The 22417-nt window shown below is 42.9% G+C and overlaps 1 long non-coding RNA gene across 1 annotated transcript; it reads right to left on the bottom strand.

Moving 5' to 3' along the window:
• Positions 1 to 3735: 3735 nt before the first annotated feature.
• Positions 3736 to 15898, bottom strand: LOC140578368 (uncharacterized). Its single transcript, XR_011982513.1, has 3 exons — positions 15778 to 15898; positions 3972 to 4095; positions 3736 to 3817 (listed from the first exon to the last, which is right to left on the bottom strand). It is a non-coding gene; the product is annotated as an uncharacterized lncRNA (long non-coding RNA).
• Between the last annotated feature and the right edge of the window lie 6519 nt (positions 15899 to 22417).

Here is a 22417-nt window from a genome sequence, read left to right as displayed (position 1 = left end):
GAAATAGGTTACATATTACTAGTTACCCTGTTAAAAATGTAATAAGTAATGTAACTTAATGTATCTTTCTTCATGAAAGTAATTTAACTTGATGACCTTTTGATAAATTTTCTAACAAATGTTTTATGTTGGATAATAAAGCTGAAATGTCACAACGGCTTTGCTGACCCACGTCGTCTGGAAATACGCCAAAAGAAGACATTTCTGCACGGTGATAATATGCAAAGCAGCAGAAGCTTTTTACCAAAATGAATATATTCAGATGTAACCCCTTTGTAATCATACATATATTTATACTGTATCCCTTCTGTTATTACCATGTTCCACAAAATGCTCCTGGACCCTCTGGTTCTACTCTGCTAGATCCTCGGCCGCCTCACCTACTTCCCCGCAAAAGAGCTTGCACTTAAAGGCAATTAGCAGATGATCACGCAGGGTGAGGGTGGTGGTGGCTTTGGGTGGATGGACAATGCTGCGTAATGACCCGGGGAGCCTGGGACCCCCACAGCGTGGGGGCGCCCTGCCACTCACGGTCCTCCTCGGGGAAGGCTAATTGCAGCCCTTGCACTACTTCGCCTCGTCCTGCTGACAGAATGCCGATTCCGGCCTCCTGCTAATTAATCAATGGGGCAGGCTGCTTAAGGGAATGTGCGGCTGTCATGGACTGTGGCCTGGGGCATTCTGCTGCACGATCTGTGCCTCGTAACTCTAGCCAGAGACATAAGTTCTGTGATGAGGGAAGCCACATGCACCTGGCTAAATATTAAAGAAAAACGGCATTAATATTTAACATTTCCTTCTCGTTTTACTACACCGCCACATGCATACTGGCTAGTGCACATTCCAACCATCTGGTGCTGATCTCTGACTTTATGGGGCTGTTGCAGATCTGAGCTACCATCCGTCCATAATATATGACTTAGGTGGGTTTCTTGTTTCTTGGGCCTGAAAAGTCTCTTTGGGGCCCCCTGCCCTGCTCAGAAGGTTGAAAATCTAAATAAATAATAAGCAAGTAAAGTCAGAGAATAATAGCTAGCTATAGCCGGTTATGAGAACATACTGCTTCAGTATCTCCTAAATAAGCAACGTGTTCATTTAATATTTAGTGTAGTGACTGTTTGTGGGCAACAGCCCCCCCAAAAAAATTGGGGGCAGCAAACACCACCGCTGGTGATAAGGCAGGTCATACCGTGGATGGGCAATTTAGAAAACACCAATCCACCCACCTGACATGTTTTTGGGAGGTAGGAAGGAGGAGACTAGAGTATGTGGAAACCATCCCATACACCCCATACATCCAGGTGATGCCAAACGCAGGAACAAACTTGACAGGGAGGCCAGCTCTGTCACAGGACTGACCCGGACTGAGGTATCAAGGTACAAAGATCAGTGTATTTGTTACACCTACTGTACATTCCTACTTACATCTTTTCAACCTTTGCAGATGCATTTATTTTTGCAAGCTTTGGCCTTTCCGTTTGGCCACTCAGGCTTTAAATCCCATATTATGCTTAAGAAGCATTTTGCACTTTCACAAAATGATACTGCTGAATAAAGAGCTGTGCATAATACAGTGAACATTAGCCAATTGATGTAATACACATATCAATATAATATGCATCATTTGTAGGGCTGTCAAAATTAACGGGTTAACGCGGATTATTCCATCATCATGATTAATCTGATTAAAATTTTTAACACAATTAACCCATCTGCAGCACAGAATGATTCAAAATCCATGAAATGTCTTTGTCAACCCATTTCGGGCAGTTTTAGTGCGTTCCATTTGCCCTCAGAACTCGTATTCCGAGTCGGATTTCAGAGTTTTGAAGCCGGAAGTGACGACATGCGCTCCCGTTTCTTGGAGATCCGAGATATATCTCGGAGCAGCACAGACGATCCCGAGTTCAGAATCCAAGATGGCTGCACCCTTTATCAACAGAAGGGAAAGTTGTAGTTTTAAACTGTTTAAGCACTACGTCTCATTTGTGGCACACGCTATACCGTCCAACTTATCTGTGGATGTGTTGCTATGGAGTTTTATACACTCACCTAAAGGATTATTAGGAACACCTGTTCAATTTCTCATTAATGCAATTATCTAATCAACCAATCACATGGCAGTTGCTTCAATGCATTTAGGGGTGTGGTCCTGGTCAAGACAATCTCCTGAACTCCAAACTGAATGTCAGAATGGGAAAGAAAGGTGATTTAAGCAATTTTGAGCGTGGCATGGTTGTTGGTGCCAGACGGGCCGGTCTGAGTATTTCACAATCTGCTCAGTTACTGGGATTTTCACGCACAACCATTTCTAAGGTTTACAAAGAATGGTGTGCCAAAGGGAAAAACATCCAGTATGCAGCAGTCCTGTGGGCGAAAATGCCTTGTTGATGCTAGAGGTCAGAGGAGAATGGGCCGACTGATTCAAGCTGATAGAAGAGCAACTTTGACTGAAATAACCACTCGTTACAACCGAGGTATGCAGCAGAGCATTTGTGAAGCCACAACACGCACAACCTTGAGGCGGATGGGCTATAACAGCAGTAGACCCCACCGGGTACCACTCATCTCCACTACAAATAGGAAATTGAGGCTACAATTTGCACGAGCTCACCAAAATTGGACAGTTGAAGACTGGAAAAATGTTGCCTGGTCTGATGAGTCTCGATTTCTGTTGAGACATTCAAATGGTAGAGTCAGAATTTGGCGTAAACAGAATGAGAACATGGATCCATCATGCCTTGTTACCACTGTGCAGGCTGGTGGTGGTGGTGAAGTGGTGTTGGGGATGTTTTCTTGGCACACTTTAGGCCCCTTAGTGCCAATTGGGCATCGTTTAAATGCCACGGCCTACCTGAGCATTGTTTCTGACCATGTCCATCCCTTTATGACCACCATGTACCCATCCTCTGATGGCTACTTCCAGCAGGATAATGTACCATGTCACAAAGCTCGAATCATTTCAAATTGGTTTCTTGAACATGACAATGAGTTCACTGTACTTAAATGGCCCCCACAGTCACCAGATCTCAACCCAATAGAGCATCTATGGGATGTGGTAGAACGGGAGCTTCGTGCCCTGGATGTGCATCCCACAAATCTCCATCAACTGCAAGATGCTATCCTATCAATATGGGCCAACATTTCTAAAGAATGCTTTCAGCACCTTGTTGAATCAATGGCACGTAGAATTAAGGCAGTTCTGAAGGCGAAAGGGGGTCAAACACCGTATTAGTATGGTGTTCCTAATAATCCTTTAGGTGAGTGTATGTAAAGCAACGCACGTAATGTGATTTCAGCTGATATTGCTAACAATGGCAATTAACCGGGCTAGAATTGGACTTCATGACTAGTTGGATTATTTATCGGATTTACGGTAGTTTGTGCTAATTGTAAGCGAACGAAGATAAAGACCATTTAAACTGAGGTACCTTAAATCCGACAAGATGTCCAGCTAAGCAAAAAATCTTGCTTTTTGATATGGGTCCATGGTATTGCACTTCTGTGGCAGATGGAATGCATCCGACTCATGTTCAAGATGTTCAATAAACATGTTAAGTGCATATAAATTCCCTTTTTTCTTGAGTCTGTTTGCTCATGCAAAATTAAATGTGATTAATATAGATTAAAAATGAATGATATTTAATCGTGATTAATCGAAATTAATCCACAGCAACCCTGTGATTAATCTGATTCAAAATTTAATCGTTTGACAGCACTAATCATTTGTATATCCATCCATTCATCTTCATGATCGGAGTCACAGGGAGCCCGTCACCCATCCCAGGCAGCATAGGACACACGGCTCAGGTACACCCTGGAAATGATGCCAGTCCAAAATCAATAACTGACACCATATAACACGGAAGCTGTAGCGATACACATAAAAACTGCCAAATATAATTGATCAGGCTGATATATCTAAAGGAATACATTTTATTATGACCACATTTCATGTGTCCAGCTTCAACCTTGCTCTGCGGGCCTGGTGAAGACATCGGCAAGCCTCTCCGGGAAGGGCAGCTTTGCGCCATAGATGCGGAGCACTAGGCATCCATCTCCCCGTCGCCACCAGCCCTGCGGATGAAGCGATTCCTGAAAACAAGATTGTCAGACATTTCTGAATGCGTTCCGGTGCCTCTCTCCCTGGGGAGAGGAGGGAGCGTGTGGGATCAGCAGCTGAGAAAAGCCCTGCATCGAGTTTGAGCTTCAACCAGATAATGTGCCCTGTAAGCAAGGAGCAAGCGGACGAGAGTGGGCGACAGGAGGGGTGGCCAGAGCAAGCCGGGAGGGATCACGCGAGAGGCATGCAGACGAAAACAAAGACACCTTTGGTCTTCTGCTTAGACAAGCAGTGAAATGCAATGAGAGAGAAGCAGTAAATTTGCTTTGGTCTTAGCAGGCTGAGTAAGGCCTTGGGTCGATTCGTGTTTGCACATAAAGGGTCATTTAATTGAAAACAGTGACATCTCGAATGAAACCAATATAGGCCACTGATTCCGGTTTATTTTCATACCTCAGATGTATTTTCTTTGGGCAGAATCAACTCCATCTATCTCCCCTCTCTGTTCACATATGAGCTCATCACCAGTATCATAACCCTCATTTTTTTCCCTTACTCCCAAGGTTGAATTTATTTCAGTTTTATTTGGCTGCAAAATTATACTGGGAAGAGTTCTGCTGTATCCACGTGGATGAAAAGTATTGTCTATTGATGACTGCAACCTGCGGTAAAGCTAATTTTCTTAAAATTTTATTTTAATTATTCATACCAGTAACTAAGTGTTAATTCATCATCAATCAATCATGACAGACCATGTATTTCATGCAAGAACTATTAGCTAATTATTGACTCACACAGCCCTAACATTAACTTTAAGTAACCAAACAAAAAGCCAGGTTTGGCTATTGCAGTCACAGATTTTCATAAAGTTGAGTATGACCTTGTGGGGACCAAAAAAATGTTCCCACAAGGTCAAAATAACAAATTTTTTATCACATTGTGAGGGTATTTGGTCTGTCCTGTAGGTAAGGAAGATGGATGGATGGATGGATGGATGGATGAATGGATGGATGACCAAATCGAAAGACCATCCTCCAATATTTAAGAGCTTGAATAGGAACACCTTTATGCCCAGAATTTGAAAACCCATATATATATATATAAAACACAAGACACCTGTGTATACACACACACACACACACATATATATATATATATATATATATATGTTCATGTCTTTTGCTTTTTCTAAATAAACAGAATAAATAAAAAGCTTTTCCCTGTCTAGTTTTGTTTCTGATTCATTAAGATCAACTTGTAGCCTAGCCAACCACTTTCCTAAAGTATTATCCCCAACGCCGATTATCATACGTAAACTGGAAATAAAAGTAGCAAACAAGGCATAAAACACAGGTACAGTACAGTACCAGTCAGCATTTATTTAATGATTAGAATGGCAGTGTTCCATCCGTCTTCTGAGCACTTATCCAGTACAGGCCTGGGGGGGGGGGGGGAATCCCAAGCAGCATTAAACATGATACTGAGGACACCTGGATGGGGCAACAGCCTCTAACAGGCCTCACACACTCTATGGCCAATTTAGAGCCACCAGTTCAGCCACCATGCATATCTTTCGAAAACCACACAGCATAGTGAGGACATGCAAACCCCACACACATAGAGCAAGTTCCGGTGACAGCACTACTGACCATGCTGTGCCGCTTTATTCAGTGTCACTCTACTAAAACACAGTAATTCTTGTGTATTACAATTAAAATTGGATGACTTAAACGGTTTTAGTCATATTTAATATTCAGATATTGGATTTTCTATTTTTAAAAATCTGCACCTTTTAAAATTAAATGCAAATTCCTTCATGGAGATTGCAACGCTTGATTTGCCCCTCATAAATGTCAGCAAAAGGCACATTTGCAAGTGGCCTGTCAAACGATGTTCACAAGTCGATGCATGCAATGTGTCTGGCAGGTTTTCTCTGCTTGAAGCAGGAGGAAAAGTCTGTTAAACCCTAATAGGTCAAACTCATTCTGGGAAGGCATTTACCTACAGTAGCTGGACTCGAAGAACATATGCAGTATGTTATATATGTATAATGTAGTTGTACACTTACTTAGCGCATTAATTATCTGATAATGAAGAATTAGTTATGTACTGATCCCATGTTTGTTTACCATTAATCAATCATGACAATTCATGTATTCCATGCAGGTGCTATATTAGTTGACAGTTAACTAATTAGTTAAGGTTGTCATACTTAAGATCGGGGTTTTTCCCATAGAAATTAATGGACAGTCCTTCCATGGAGGGGGGGGGGGCGTGTATATAATACATTGTGGGGACGTTTTTCGGTTCCCACATGGGGAAACTCAATTTTATGAAAATCTGTGATTTCTATCAAAAACCTAAAAATGCCAACAAAAGTCTTCTATTTTGTTTTGTTACTTATGGTTAAGGTTAGTGTGTGTGTATGTGTGTGTGTGAGAGAGAGAGTGTGTGTGTGTGAGAGAGAGAGAGAGAGTGTGTGTGTGCCCTGCTATGGGTTGGTGTCCCATTCTGGGATTGTCTCCAGACCCATGTGACCCTGCATAGGACAAGTGAGTGCAGATAATGGATGGATGGATTTTTTTATATGTGTGGAGAATACAGATGGGCTAGGAGAGGAAAGACATACACATGTTTTCTTTCTTCTTTTTTAGGTAAGCTGATAAGAGGTTCTTGAAGGGCTCCAGAAATTACATTTTGAAGGAGTTGAGCATCAGGCTCTGGGTCTTATGAGGATCTTGGTGGGAAAGTTTGAGAGGCAGAGAAGGAAGCTCTCCAGGAAAACTGAGCTAAATGAAAAGGACAAGGACAAGGTACATTTCAAGGGAGTAGAGAGGCTGGTGATACACGGCATCAAAATTCATCTCATCAGAAGGGATGAGAGAAAAAAGCTGGTGGGCGCGAGGCTGCGGAGCGGGACGCAGAGCCACGTCTCCGCGGAAACACTGGCCCGGATGTTGTGCCCAAATCTGCAGATTGCTGTGGAGGGCTGAGGGGAAAGAATGGTGTTTATGAACCACCTGCTAGCTTTTTTAGAAAAGGCTGAGAAAAACAGAATCGGGGAGGAAACGTATTATATGAAAGATAGAAGCTTTTCCTTTTTTTGTGCAGAATGGTCAGATCAATCTATTTGAAGACCCAGATGATGCAACTGGTGGTTAGTTGTGAAGAAAAGGTGGGGGGGGGGGGGCGTGCTTATGTTTGGGGTTGTACTTCAGGGCGGATAAGATGGGATGAGATGCAGAAGGTGTCGGCAGGGTGAAAAAAAAAAAAACGTTTACTGTCCGCCTCTCGACAGCGCTTGATCCAGGGGGCCTAGAACAGCAGATGATAGAGAGGCAAGCTTTTTCCGGTTACAGAGGGAAGGGGGCCAACCTCCAAGCCAGGAGTCTAGAGGCAAGTGAAGATCTAAAGGAGGCAGGAAATAGATTGAAAACAGCATAAGGGGCTTGCTGGTGATGCCCAGACCTCAGCAGAGAGTTATTTCCACCAGAGACATTCCTTTGAAACCGATGAGTTCACAGAATCATGGAAAAGCTGTCATTATTGACCTGATTTGGGTATCATTGAGTAACCCCTAAGAGCAAACAACGGAAGGTGCCAGAAAATGCACGGAGCGCATTTCTAGGCTGGTTCAGGAGAGATGTGATAGTTCTCGGTTGTTTTCTGAATCATGGGAAGTGGCACTTCTGACAGAGCGACAGTCAAACAGAGGAAAACCATATTATAAATTATACAACACTTCACCATTTTGCTAGTTATGATGCAACAAGGTGTAAGAGTTAAAACAGACGTTCAGGGAATCGAATAAATAAGCACTTCTTATTAAACAAATAAAATAACGCTCTCACAGTGAAGGCCGAATTCAAATTAAAGCTGTCCAGAACGTTCTGAATTAAAATGAACGGACAGATTTCGAGCTGTTGCAGAAGCTCCTTGTATCCTGTTAGTGGAAAAATGCAGGGCTGTAGCATACAGGCTAGCGCCCACTGGCTGAATTCTCAATAGTACAGTAGCATCCGTTTGACACATAAGTCTCATGGGCTACTTAAGCCCTTAAACTACACCAGCTATCATTTGCAAATGTAAAATGTGACTTTCCCTTGAATATAGGGAGAGAATTCCTTGATAAGAATGAATATCATGTGTGGAAGTGCAACATTTTTCTGAGACACGTGGGATGGCCTTGCTTCAATGGCTGTCTTATATCAAGTCGTCAGGTGACTGTAAAAGTGCCCTGAAGCAATGGCGTAGATCAACAAATGACACACTTACAGTTTCCCATTCTGCTTTATCTGTTCTGCTAATGTCAGATTTTCACACATTCTTTCATCAAAATTAATCGAAACACTTCTCTCGCCTCAAAAATACATTCTGCCTGTAACTGTTAAATGTAAAAATTCAATTCTTAGTTGAGTAAAAATCCATATAGAAAGGAAAAAAAAAGTAGCTTAGTTTTTGTTCATGAATTTTGCCATATATGTGAGTCAGGAACAGTCTCCAGGGACTGCTATTAATCAGATAGTGCTTCAATGCTAATAGTATCAAGCGTTCCATGGAAGTCCTCCTTGAGGTTCCTCCTGAATCACCTTGAAGCTGCCTCTAAGGAAGCCCTGGAAAAAATGTAGAAATTAATGGCCCGGTAATTTGATTTACCAAAAAAGTGACTTGTGAGGCATCCCTTCCCTCTTGCAGTCCCTGGGTAATTGGATCTCCTGCCGGGAGCTGGCGCTCGACGGGCGTGTCAAGTAAACGAGGATGAGGGGGCCTGTGACTCTACAGGGCCTCTAAAAGCACCACGCCTGAGAGGCATTTGACGGAAATACAGCGAGGCCACAAAGGTTAGCAGATGTCCTAGACGGCGGCAGACAGAATGGCGAAAAATAGAGTGCCACTTCGGCTCGGCCTCCGGTTGCCGTTCCCTGGGCTCCTTTGGGACGCACCGCTATTTTCCCATCTGTTGTCAGCTATTTCTGGCAATTTGCATTGACTCATTTTGGAGATTACACACCCCTTGCCTGCTCCCTGCTGCGTCGCAGTCAGTCGCCCACCTGCGTCAACAGTCGCGTCTGATTGGTTTTATCGTTTGTTTCGAGGGGGGAGAACATTACACAGACCCTATATAAAAAGATGTACCTCAGCAGAAGATGTGCAGCAACAACAAAAACAAATACTAAGCGTAATATTGTAAACTAATCTTCCTGTAGCTCAAACTGCAGTTTGGGTCTAGACTAATTCTCCCAGTGGACAACTGTAATTGGCCCACCCATCACTGGAGGCGGGGCTTAAGAAGGAAGTGCTGAGGTAATACCAAGCTGGCCAATGTATAAGCATCTCCATCACACCTGCCAGGTGCTTGTGTGCAGCACCTTTTATACTGGAAGGCCCCGTTCATCCTGAGCTCAGTCGCTGGCATGGTACTGCATCATTTGTTGTGAGTAAAGACAGTGGTGTGTAATCGCCTTGGTAAGGATTATATTAAAGGAGACACACCCTTGCACTCTGGACATGTGGGCCGGCAGCAGAAACATGGCCGACAGCCAAACCTGAAGTACCGCCCTGGGTAAACCAGTTAAATGTTAATATTTATTTTTTCACAACCATGACTAGAATAACCAGACCTAATAATAAAGGGATGATACAGCTATATTAAGTACTTACCCTCATCTAAAGCAAATCATATTAATTGATCAATATTTAAGGTTGTAAAAGACTATCATTTTTAATAAAGTTTAATTAAGATTCCAGTTGTGAGGGTAATTTGTGAAGGCAGACCATGTGCTGTTTTTTATATGAAAAGATGGTTCATGTTAGTATTAATGTAACTATGCCACAGTTCCAGATGTTTAAGACATAAGATTCACTTTAGATGCGACATTGTTTCGCTTTAGTGTTTTACTCTCGGATCTGATTTGAGTGATAGTTAAGGGTTGACAGGCTTGTCATGGAGGCCACCTGCAAACTTTCTTTCGGAGCATAACTGCTACATAATTCCACACCACAACATCTGGGAAGTGCAGCTGGATGTTTCATGGAACATCTTAGGTGGCAGGAGACCGTGGCGACTAAGAGTGAGTCAGGGAATGGATTCTCCACAATCAGGGATAAGCAGAAACAATTTCAAGTGCTGAGCGGCCATACCGATTACTTTGTAAATGGCGCCATCAAATTTAATCCTCTGTCTTTGAAAAATGCTGAGGGATGGGAGATGGCAGAGGTTATGTTTGCTTATGACATTAAGAGGACAAGACTCCACTGAAGCTCCTGTTCTACACCATCAGATGCTGTATAAAAGCCTGGTGTACGACGTTTATGGTTTATTCACTGACTCTGAATCGATTGCCTGAACAAGTTGTACATGTACTGTAAGTAGACAGCCTGGGTTCACCATCACCAGACACATGAAGGCCTTTCAGTAAGCATTGTCCTAATGCTACAAATTCGCGCCATTGCAACCATCATCTTCTCTGAGTCGCATGGTCGCAAGGCTCGTGCTTCAAATAAAGAGGGAATGTTCCTGAATATTTTTATGACGAGTGTGAATCAAGATGGCCTTTGAGTCACGTCAGAAACTGGGCCGGGATGCACCACCTGAAATTTAGCTGGGTGAATTAACACAGGCCCTGATGGGAGGGACAGCTAATCACATTCCACTGGAAGATGGAATTCATAACCAGCAGTGAGTGACTACTGAACTGTAATGCTGACATGCTGTAAAAATTAATTTATTTTAAAACTAAAGTTCATTACAAGAACATCTGTGATAATTACAAACAAGATTAGGATAAATAATTAGGACACTTGAATAAGTTATCCATTTTGTAGTTTCTACATTTAATTGCAATTTCCAAATCAAAATGATTGCAGATACCACTACCTTAAGCAGCCACAAAGCCCCTATTACTGAGTCTTTTGTCTTCTTATATACTAAATTTTTACTGAAATAAATTAGTTTTAAGCAGCAGTCTCTGGAGTACAACAGTTGGTATTCTCTCAAGGTTTGTACATTTGGATTATTCAAAAACCTGTTGTTTAGAATGAAGAAAGCATTTTGCAAAGCACCTTTCAGTTATTAATACTGATTCTTCAGCCCTTGCTGTGACATTAAAGCAGACACAATTTGTCATTCAATATAGCTTCCAGTAGCTTTATTATGTTTTATCATAGGGTCATTCACAGTTCGCTAAATGTACATATAAAATGTTACAACAGAATTCCCAGAGTGATTTGGACTTTTCACCCTCCGTGCTTCTGGCTTTCTGTTTAAACAGGATACATGAGTAATGGATGATATGGCCTGCATCTAAAATTGTACTCGCGGCACTCGGAAATTACACTGGTAGGATTCCGATGCAGGGAACTTCCCGGTGACTCAGATTCCACTGACAATCTTTGTAGGGAACCATCAGCATTAATCAGGCGATGAAAAGTTCAAAACACACAAAGACACAGATCCATGCCTGACTTCAGAAAGGAGATGCTGAACCAGAATCCCAGATTGGAGCCACGTATAAATAAACTAAATTGATTAATGAATGAATCAATAAATCCTGTCCATATTATATCCATATTGTCTATATAGTCTCATATAATATATAATACTACACAAGTACTACTGAGATGCTCCCAGAGTGTCATTACTGTAAACACTGAATAAGATGAGAGTTTATGTAAACCCGAACCTATTCCTAATGATTTCAACAACTGCTTATCCAATTATAGTCACACCACTGCATGACTTACCCAGATTAACTTATGGCTTAAGGCAGAGTACACCCTGGATGGGAGGACAATTCAAAAAAGCTACCTCAGGCATATACAGCCCGTCACACTTTAAGTGACTAAGTCACCTCTGTAGCACATGCAGACTCTGCTGGCACTAATTCCTGAGCACTTACTTCTTACCATTTTAAGAACTGACTCATTTACATGTTTTCAATAGTTTATTTCTATATTACTAATTATATGTAATTGAATTTCTTGTTGTTTATTGCTGCATAGTTGCTCAGTTTCCATTCCTCGCTGTCTGTCTTTTTTGTGTGCTGTTTCAAAATAAGCAGAAATAGCACACTTAGCCAGTCTTGTTTTATATGCTGTTTTTGAAAGTAATCTTGTACTGTGTGTTCTGTAAAGAACCATTGAAATATCTCTGCCTACGAAATAAAGTTTGATGGATTGTCCCTATTCACCGCATCCTGGAAAAGCATTTGTGCAGATATCTAGCAGAGCTTCACATCTTATCTTTATTATGTGCAAAGTTGCTGCGATGGTCTAGCGGTCAGTATTCTTTGTTGCAGCTACAATTACAATCTGGGTCATGGCTGTTTTGAGCTCCAATGAGCAAGAATTTCTGCGGGCTGTATGCGGCAGGTTAGGTATCTGTGCCTTTCTCCAGAAGGTCATGGGTTCGAATCCTACGGCTGCTAAATAAACCATATCACCATTGGACCCTTGAGCAAGGCCCTTAACCCTGACTGCTCCAGGGGTGCAGCATGCTGCCTGACCCTGCGTTCTGACCCCAAAAAAATGTTTCTCGTGGTGAACAGTAGGGCTTACTGTATGTGAAAATTCCTATGTCCCTGTATTCATACTTGTACAAATAAATAAAGTATTTTTTTTTTATCAAATGGAGCTTTCCCTATGATTTTTCCAGCCGAAGCAAGATCAAGTGCAAATAAACGCAGTGCTGAGGTATTAATAACACAGAGGGGTCAAGAATGCATCAAGTCAACAAGCCAGGCAAAATAATGTGATTATGGTATTTCCATTCCAATCTGTTCCTTTTGTTTTTCAAATGCAGAATTAAATTGAATGGAAACACAAACAAAGTGCCGACCAGTGGGTCATGGGGGAAAATGACGCAAGCGGGCAAAATGTCAAGGATGAAACTCGGCAGGAAAGTCCTTGGTTTGAGGCGAGTCAGTAGTGCGGATGGCTGCCACCACGCCTACGCAGCTTTACCCTACTGTCAAAAGCAAGAGGAAGCCGCTGTCACACAGGTTGGGTCTCTTGATGATGAGGGTAGGTTGATGTATGACACGGTGAAGGACAGTTCCTGCGAGCACACTGCCCCTGTGTAGGTCAATCCTTCCACTGCTCTCAGATCCCTAAACATTCTTATGGACATTGATAGATGTAGGTTCATTCTCAGAGCCCCAGACACCCTGCAGGCAGACAGACAGTGTTGTGAATGGGGAATGCTGCTAGCTGAATGATCTAAAGGTGAAGCAGATCCAGGAAGGTCCATCACCTGAAGGGCTCTAGGAAAATATCCAGCAGTATGAATAAAATTAGGATGAAGCCTTCCCTTTCCAATAATACATTAAGCTTGAACTTTCCCAAACTCTAGGCCTGTACTACAGTATATCCCATTTGTGATAAATGCTCTATTTGCCATTTGCACAAGTACAACTACAGGGACATTCTCTTTGCTTACCCCTTCACGCTCTCTGTAGCTCGAGGGTCACAGTGCAGGATTAACCAACATGCGGCGCCCCTTGAACTGAGGATTAAGGACTTTGCTCAAGGGCCCACGGACATGTGACTGCTTTGTCAAGGCCGGGGATTGACCCGGCGATCTTCCAGTCACGAGCACAGAGATTTAGTCAGCTAAATTAAGGGGCATTATTTCACTGATGATTGTGTGTGCAACGTGTATGCAGATAATGCAATAATGCAATTAACTATGTAATTATGGAAACCTGCAAAGGAGAAGACCACAATCAGATTATGCAAGGCAGGACCTGGAATGTGACTACCTCAGACCTGTGTTTTATGTAAATTGGGTTAGTCTTGATCTTTTTGATTATTTAAATGTTCTATTAATTGTATATTTTTATTAAATACAATGTGATGATTTCCCTATGACCCTGTACTGCATGTGTATGACTGGACGGATGGATGGATGGATGGATGGATGGATGCGACAAACATGGGAAACACTCTGTCACACATAAGCATTGTATGAAAATAATCTTGTAAATTTAAGCTAGACAAAAATGAACAACTTTCAGTTTTGCTTGAGCCAGTTTGGAGTTTAATATGGGGATGCAGAGATCGCATATTTACACACGTTCTGAGCCTTGTAACTGACTGCGCTGCCTGGATATGCCCGATGTTTACGTTGTTCTTGTAAACACAACCCATGGTGATGAAAAGTGACTTTAACGGTGCGGATGCGTGAGCACTGCCTGCTGTGCTGTCTCAGCTCCCAGCGGTAAGGGAGCTGCAGCCCCTGGGTTGACACATGCGCCTTGAAGAATTAGACGCTTTGAGTTCCCCCATAAAGCCTCCTGTCTCCTCATCCCAGATGAGGTGAGTGAGTGTGCATGGGGGGGGGGGGAGAGGGGGAGGGGTTTGGCAGCAAAACCCCCCCCCCCAGGCAATTATTTATTTGCTGGAAAAACTGAAACACAACACAGATCATAACTGAGAGCTTGACAGATCGCTGAGTGCTGTCTTTTACCTGAAACGTGTACCTCTCAAAAATCCTTAAATACGTCTCTCATTGCTCCGTGATGGTTTTCATTTCTGGATGAATTCTACCATAATTATCTTATATAACATGCATAAAACACTGGCACTGTAAGCCAACATGAAATATTGAGTTGGACAGACTAAAAACATGTTCTGAGCTCTGTTTTTAATGTTTTAAATTACTATATATCTTGTCACAATGTCTATCAAGTTACATTTTGCAAATCAGCATGGAAACGTTTAACACTTAAGGAATAATTTGCTCAGGCAAGTTCTTAACAAACTTAATAATTATCTGTTTCCTTGTTGTTTAACTTTGAACAAGTTGATGCCCCACCCCCCTTTCTCTCCTTCCTTATAGGCCTGTCACACTCACACTCTCATTAACAACTTGATTAATTAAAAAAATAGTCCGATAATATAATGCAGCTGTTGTTAAACTTAGTCGTGGGTAGTGTAGCTTAAGAATGCCACTGTCTGGTATTTTAGTACTCCACAATATTTATCCACAGCCACCCACCCATCCATCTTCTATACTCACTTGGCCTGTGCAGTGTGAAGATCATCATAGGGCACAACACACACACTCAGTAACTTCCCTTCACCTTAGTATGTTTTTGAACTGCAGAACACGGGGAGAACATGCTGAATCAACACATGCAGAGCTGGTGTCAGAGACCTAAACCCTGGTCTCCAGAGGTGCAAGACAAACATGCTAACCACTGCATCGGCAGGCCGCCCCTTTTCTGGAACCATTCTTCATTAATTAATCTAAAAGACACATTGCAGTGCTTATTTTACCTCATCAACAATCCATAAATTCATCAAGCACATTTCTGTACAACACTTTAAAGTACAGAACCTATAAATAACATCACAGAGTTAAAAGTGTTGCAGTTAATGTCTGATCTGAAGCTCCAGTGCAGTGGTAAATACAGACTTAGACAACATTCTATCTGAAGTGTTTCACGGCTTGGTCTTCCTGTCAGGACTGAACCGTCTCTTCCAATTAATCCCTTTACTCAGTTACATAAGTGTGTAAGGCCAGGCTCCAATAATTATGTAAAGAATGCATTCTGAACTCAAGTACATACACACAAATGCTGAAAAGAGTATAGAGAGTTACACAGGCGGCTGTTACACAAAGCAAAGCTACACAATGCTTACCGTGTGGTAGCCAAGGGAACCGGGGGGGGGGGGCAACAAATGGCACAGAGTGGTAAATTATACACGCTTACCATTTCTCCAGCAGTGCGCAGCTCTGTCCAATCAAAGAAGTAGAACCTGGTGACGTCATCGCCGTGCCAAAGCGACCTTGGGAGGGGTGACTGTGGGGTCGAGAGCGGGGGTCGAGAGCGGGGCTCTGCGCCGTCTGTCACTTTCGGCTCCGATCACCATGGAGAGGGGCGTCTTCTGCCTGTGACGCACACCGCTGCCATTTCCTGTCCCCTCAGCATCCATGCGTCACTGTCACGACACTGCCGCCGGCCTTTTGCGTCTCCCCTCCCCAGCGTTTTGAACCCGGACCCGTCCGTTCTGTCTGTGACATATTTTATTCGGATTAATAACCCCGGGCTCCTGCCTTTGTAGCCGATCCTGCTATTCGCTCAGTTCGGAAAGCATGAATATTTAAACACTATATTTGAAGAATGTGTCAAGAGTAATGTGCTTTCAGGGCTCAACATGTCCTGTCACTGAACATATTCATTATGGGATACCCAAGACTAAAGAAATATCTATTTGCTGCACACTTTGTAGCCACATCTTTAGAACTTTACTTTCCTCGGCTTCAGCGCATTTCTACGGCAATGTCTTTTTTATCCGCTTGTCGCTGACTTGTGCACCAGATCCTGCAAATTCTGCAGAAAGGAAACCCTGTGATCATTTGAACAAACCCGTCACCTGCGCTGTCGCTCGGCACCCACCAGTCAACTGCCTGTCAAGCTCCATCACTCGCCGGCGCATTTTTCAAGTTTTGGGCTGCGTGCATTTTAAATTAAAGGCTATTCATCTCGCTTTAAAGAACTTCCTTCTTGACATAATTGCCCCAAAGTGCTTAACAAAGATTTAAGAATAGCGGCGTGATAGATGAATATAGAATCATTTATCGTAAAACAGTACTACAAACATGAGTGGAAAAGATATGAGGCATTATAAGGAAAAAAATAAGGATTGTGGATGGAGAAGAAAGCAATGATCTGGCAGTGCATCCATACCCCACCCCCTCCCTGGGACCCTACCTCACTAAAACTCAGTAGCATGCAAACCTTATGTAATGCAGAAATCAGTGTGTTGGTGCTGTCTGACGTAAAGATGAGTAGTGGTCTTATGCACAGCCCTAGTGGTATGGAGGTCACCTGTATCCATCATTTATGCTGAGCTCGCTGGCCCTGCAGCCTTCACTGCTGCAGTTGGCCTGAGGCATAGATCGCAGGAGGTCACAGGGGAGAGGAGCAGAGAGGCGACGCTTTGGTGTTTATTGGACAAATTAAATAATTTGGGTGCAATGAAAGAAGCGGGAAAATTTCCCTGTGATCTTGGATGGATGGATGAATGGATGGATGCAAAGAATCTGTTTAACTTCATCAGCGGCTGATCATCAGCAAAATTATTTATCTGCTGTAAAAAAACAAGGACCTAAAACACAGTGGACTCTGTCAAACATGTATCAGCTTCTCAGTGACTGATATCAAAAATTGAAAAGGACGCTCTGATTACAGATAATAGGACTAAAGACGTTAAAAACGTTCATAATTGGTGATGAAATCAGAGGTTATGTGTTAACAGCTAGATACAATTAGTAGGTTTACAATTTGTGATTAGCATTTAGGTCAAAATTTGCATTAATTTCCCCTGTCTGCGATTAAGCCGTAAGAGGACATTGATCCAAAATTACAGCTACCTCCAGGGCTGTGGGGGGGGTATACTCCCACCTACTACTCTATGCATCATGCTTTACGATTACGGTGTGCGCCACCTCTCCACTGAGTTCATCACACTGGATTAAGCCACGCCAGTGGCTCGGAATTAAGGAGTCCACCAAGCCGCCCCCGGTGATCCTTGCTGCTCCCTGACATTTTCCAGCAATCCTGCGACTTTCGGTTACGTTGCGTAACTCGGTGCTCCAACCCAGCCACGTCGTTTCGATGAGAAGCAGTGCGGAAAGCTCATTAACTTACGTGCCGCTTTTTAGGGAATGTTTTTCTGTGCCGTTCTCAGGGCGCATTCCTTCAGAGGTGCCGATTCCTGTCTCTTTCACCAGAATGAAGCCCAGTAATGCAAATGATTAAGTTTTATGCGGCTGTGATATACTGACACTTGTTGAGGCATATAGTTTTCATTAAAGCACTGGGGAGCTGGATTGCAGAATGCAGTGTCTGAAGAGGACACAGCTGCTCTTTGAATATACTGGGGAAAAAAAGCTGAGCTGAAGATTCTGAATTCCTACCCATGAAAGAGCATCTCGCAACCAAGGCGCTGGGAACACGTGCAAATGTGGGCGAAGGCCATTAAAAACACTGCACTTAATTTGTTTGAGATTTTAATGTAAGACTAATGTAAGTTGGAAAAAATACTGGATCAGATATGTTAGTATACCATTGCTAAATACATCCATACACCTTCTATAGCTGCTTATCATCCAGATGCAGGGGGCATGAGGTGGGGACTCGCTGGATGGGATGCCAGGCCATTACATTGATTGTTAAAATGATAAGGATAAATTATGAGTCGCCAAACACTGTATTTCAGCTGAAGAAAACAAGGCTGGTAGGTGATGTACTGAATAATAACACTGACACCTTTTCTACCATAGCTTTGTATTGCTGATTATAGTTAAAGAGTGTATTTTAACAGGAATACTTAATAGGTTGTATGGGGGTTAACAAAACAACATTTTAATGTTGTCTTTTCCCAGAAAAGACAACATTTTAATATGAGAAATGTCGGTACTTTGGCCTGCTAAGAGATGAGAGACACTTTCTATGTGGTGGTGTATATTTTTATATCTCAAAAAACTTTTGGCTGCACCTTATGTAAGAATTTCTACCAAAACCACAATTTTGTGGAGGTCATTTGAGTCGTTCTTGTAAAAACTCCTGTAAATCAGACCCAGGTCTCTCTGCACCCCTTTGTCCTACCTTGGAAAGGCCTGTCACATGTAGTATTAGAGGTGCCAGACAGTCAGCAGGAAGAGCGGCGCTGATTAGGAACAAGAGGCATGTGGGAGAGCCCAAGTGGGTTTGGAGACTGGATAATGTGACACAGAGCTGGGCCTGAACTCCAAAGGCCCACTGGAGGATGGGAGATATTTTTTTATAAGTGACAAATAAGCATAAAAATTATGCATTGCAACAAGGAAAAATATACGAACAAACAAATGAGATCATGATATAGATTACTGTCAAAATAAAAACAGAGGGCACAAATATATATTTACACAACAGGGGATTGTTCAGGGATAAAGTGAATAACTGCTTTCAGCTGACACCCCCTCCCAAGATGCTACCCTACATTTCTCACTATGGGACAGTACATCACCCTGCAGAGGTACAGGGTTACCCATAAAGCACTGCAGCGTTCCTAAGGTTCCTGGGGTAGAATGCAGGGAGCCGTCATAGGGAGGGAGCTAGACTGGCAGGAGAGAGCGTTGATGTCTTTATCTAGCCGTTTCTGGTTGAAAGGGCTTGAATATCAGCAGAAGCAGGACGGCCAGGTGACTGATGGCAGCTTTGGCCTCTGATGACACCGAGGCTGAGGTCAGCTTCAGGCCAGCAGTGCTCTATCGGGCCATGGAAGCGGAAAACAATGTCAGTGCCCAGAGCTGCAGAGACTGGTGAGATATTCCAGTGAAAGGCAGGTTCTGGTAACCTTTGGGTGAATCACTATTGCTAGAATGGAGCTGGGCAATCTGATCACCACTTCTGCCCCTTATTAGGTAATATCTTACCATCATCTAACTTCTAATCTTGGCCAGGGTGGCTGGGAGGGTCTGGAGCCGATTCCAGGCAGGGTAGGACACATGGCTGCGCCGTGACATGGAAAGGAACGACCCGAGGGCTGGTGTGAGGCGGACGGAGAGGGGCTTTGTTAAGCATAACAGAAACAGGAAAAACAGAATGAGATCGCGAGGGGTCCAAAGCAGGAATAAATGGGGGGGAAAGCCCAGGGTCAGAAGGAGATCCGGGGAGACCAGCACAGGGATGGACACGGACAACAAGAGTGACGACGTCAATGACCGGACTGGGGCTAACGAGACAGACAGGCACCCATATACAACACCTAACGAGGGTGCAACAAGCAACAGGCATGGCTCATTAAGGCCACGTTGGGGGGGTAGGAGGGCCAGGTAGACATGACAGGCAGGCTGGGGCACACCCTGTCAGCCCATTACAGGGCACAAGCACACACACTTAAGCATACTATCATGCACAGATAATTATGCACAACTGACATGGCAATTAACTTAACTGCATATCTTTGGGCTGCGTGAGAAAACTGGAATACCCTGAGGAAACCTATACAAAGCTGGGAGAGTGTGCAAAGTCACACAGACGGAGCAGACGTGGAATTCAAGCCCACAACCCCACAGGTGAGGAAGTAGTGCCATTTTATGACTAAAAAATGTAATAAAATTAGAAATCCTGGTCATAATATTATACATAAAACATTAATAAATGCTTATGTGAGGGACAAGTGATGGAAATGACCCAGAATATGCTGAACTGGAAGTCAAGGAGTATGTGTCACATGGCAAATAGGCAGTGATTGGCATTTAATTCACTGCTGCACTGGTAACGTAAATGAAGTGAGAATCTAATGGGCAGTTCCAGCAGTTTCTCGGGTGGTGGCTGAGGAGGCTGCAGACAGACACCAGAGCTCAGCATTCTGGGGGGGGGGTGTCTTAGTCATCATTCAGGTTCATCATGCAGTGGAAGAGGCAGTGTGACAGTCAACCTCAGTGCCCCACCCCCCCTCCAACATTCTCTACGGTGTGGAGCGGCCATTCACCGTAGCTCTGCAGCAGGCTGTCATTTCCAAGCATAGTGAAGGCCGACGGGCTCCACGACCTGTGCTGACTCACACATAATACACACAGTGGCCACATTTGACATGGGGGTGACATTTCTGCAAAAGGCGGAAAATAACATTTCTGACAAAGTATTCTCTACAAGTTCTGACAAAACGGACTGTTCAGAGGGAGAAAATGGACTCTGGCGAATCTTAGAGCTTTTCAGAGAGCTTCATCTCAACTGGAGGACACTTACAATAAACTAGTGTCAGACTTTTGTTGGATCATGCTCTGAATTTTTGATCACAGAAGGTCATCATGTCGGTTAATCAGTGGAGTTGTTTATTATTTTTGGTAATGGTAAGTGAAAAGGAAGCAAAATTCCCTGTTGTATTTCCCAAAACAAATACAGTGGTACCTCGGTTCTCGAACTCACTAGAACTCGAATTTCTTGAAAGTCGAACAAACCAGTTTGACCTAGAACTCGATCTGAATATCAGAAGTCGAACCGTGAACGCTGACCTAATATAAATTGTACGCGCCAGGAAATGAGTCATACTACAATGCAATTCTTACTTGAATGCCTTCTTCAGACTGGACGATTAACCAAATAAAGCAGCGCAACATTACAGTAACTAACAATAAATAAACCACTAACTTACGTGTACTATTAGAACATTTATGTCACTTTTTTAAACTTTATTTTATCAGGTAAATTAACTGAAAACCAGTTCTCACTGCTTTACGTGATATTCGGGAGAAATAGCAAATTACGCATCGGAACTGCCTGGGATACAAACGTTCCTGATAACTAAACTCTTCAGCCAATAAGGGCAAAGGTATGTCGTCACGGAGGCGGTTCCAGTTTGTGCAGCCGGGTGAGAGGTCGTAATGCATCTAACCGTAATGCATTGCGTCAGGATCAGAAATGAATGCGTTGCTTTAAGCCAGCGCTGTAAGCAAGTCGAACGCACCAAATGACCGGACTCGGGAAACAAACTGAAACACGGACTTAATACAGAGGACTAATGACAACAACCGGAAACAGCTGATCACATGGCGATCCCACACGAGGTTAACGAGGGGGCGTGGCACACGGAAGGAGCGGACGATCGGGACAGGACAGAGGTAATGTTGGGATAAGATCTTTATCGTTTTGGAAGCCATTAAGAAAAAAATGCTCTTCTTGTTTTATCCTGTTCATTTTGTGTTTAAATGCTATATTTAAAAAAAAACATATTAATGGTGTAATTTTGGGGGGCCGGGAACCAATTAATTGGTTTTCCATTATTTCTTATGGGAAAAATTTGATCAGAACTCGAACTTTTTAGGATTCGATCCGGAGTCCGGAACAGATTAAGTTCGAGAACCGAGGTACCACTGTATTAGCTTCTTAATTCCAGGTAGTAAGAATAACAAACTGCATAATTAACAGTGTGAAATCACTATTTAATTTTAATCAATAAGTGTAAGATAAAACAAAAAATAGCAGAATTGATTTTGAGAAAGGGTATGTGTGTATGTGTTTTGTGTTCAGCTATAATAAACATGAAATTTTCACAGAAGCCTTTGAATATTAACACACAGCAGCTTCAGAATGGCGGTGCGCGAACTAATGTTGTTGCGCAATCCTAGTACTTAAAAGTAGGAAAAAAACTTAGGTAAGAGCACAGCAACAGCTGTCATTGTTCACTACACGGTTGAAGGGGATGTATTTAGAGGCCTTTGTTGTGTTTCACAATGCCTCGCCTAGAAACACAATCAATAGACATTTTTGTTTAGTTTCTTTTTAAATGCAAAGCCCTAAGAGACTGTAGGAACAGTTACTACGTACTACCTAATGTACACATCTCCCAGGTTCCGGTTTT

The sequence above is a fragment of the Paramormyrops kingsleyae genome, chromosome 14 (assembly GCF_048594095.1).
Source record: "Paramormyrops kingsleyae isolate MSU_618 chromosome 14, PKINGS_0.4, whole genome shotgun sequence".
Taxonomy (NCBI): domain Eukaryota; kingdom Metazoa; phylum Chordata; class Actinopteri; order Osteoglossiformes; family Mormyridae; genus Paramormyrops; species Paramormyrops kingsleyae.
The sequence above is the reverse complement of the archived record's forward strand: the minus strand, read 5'-3'. Positions and strand labels throughout refer to the sequence as shown.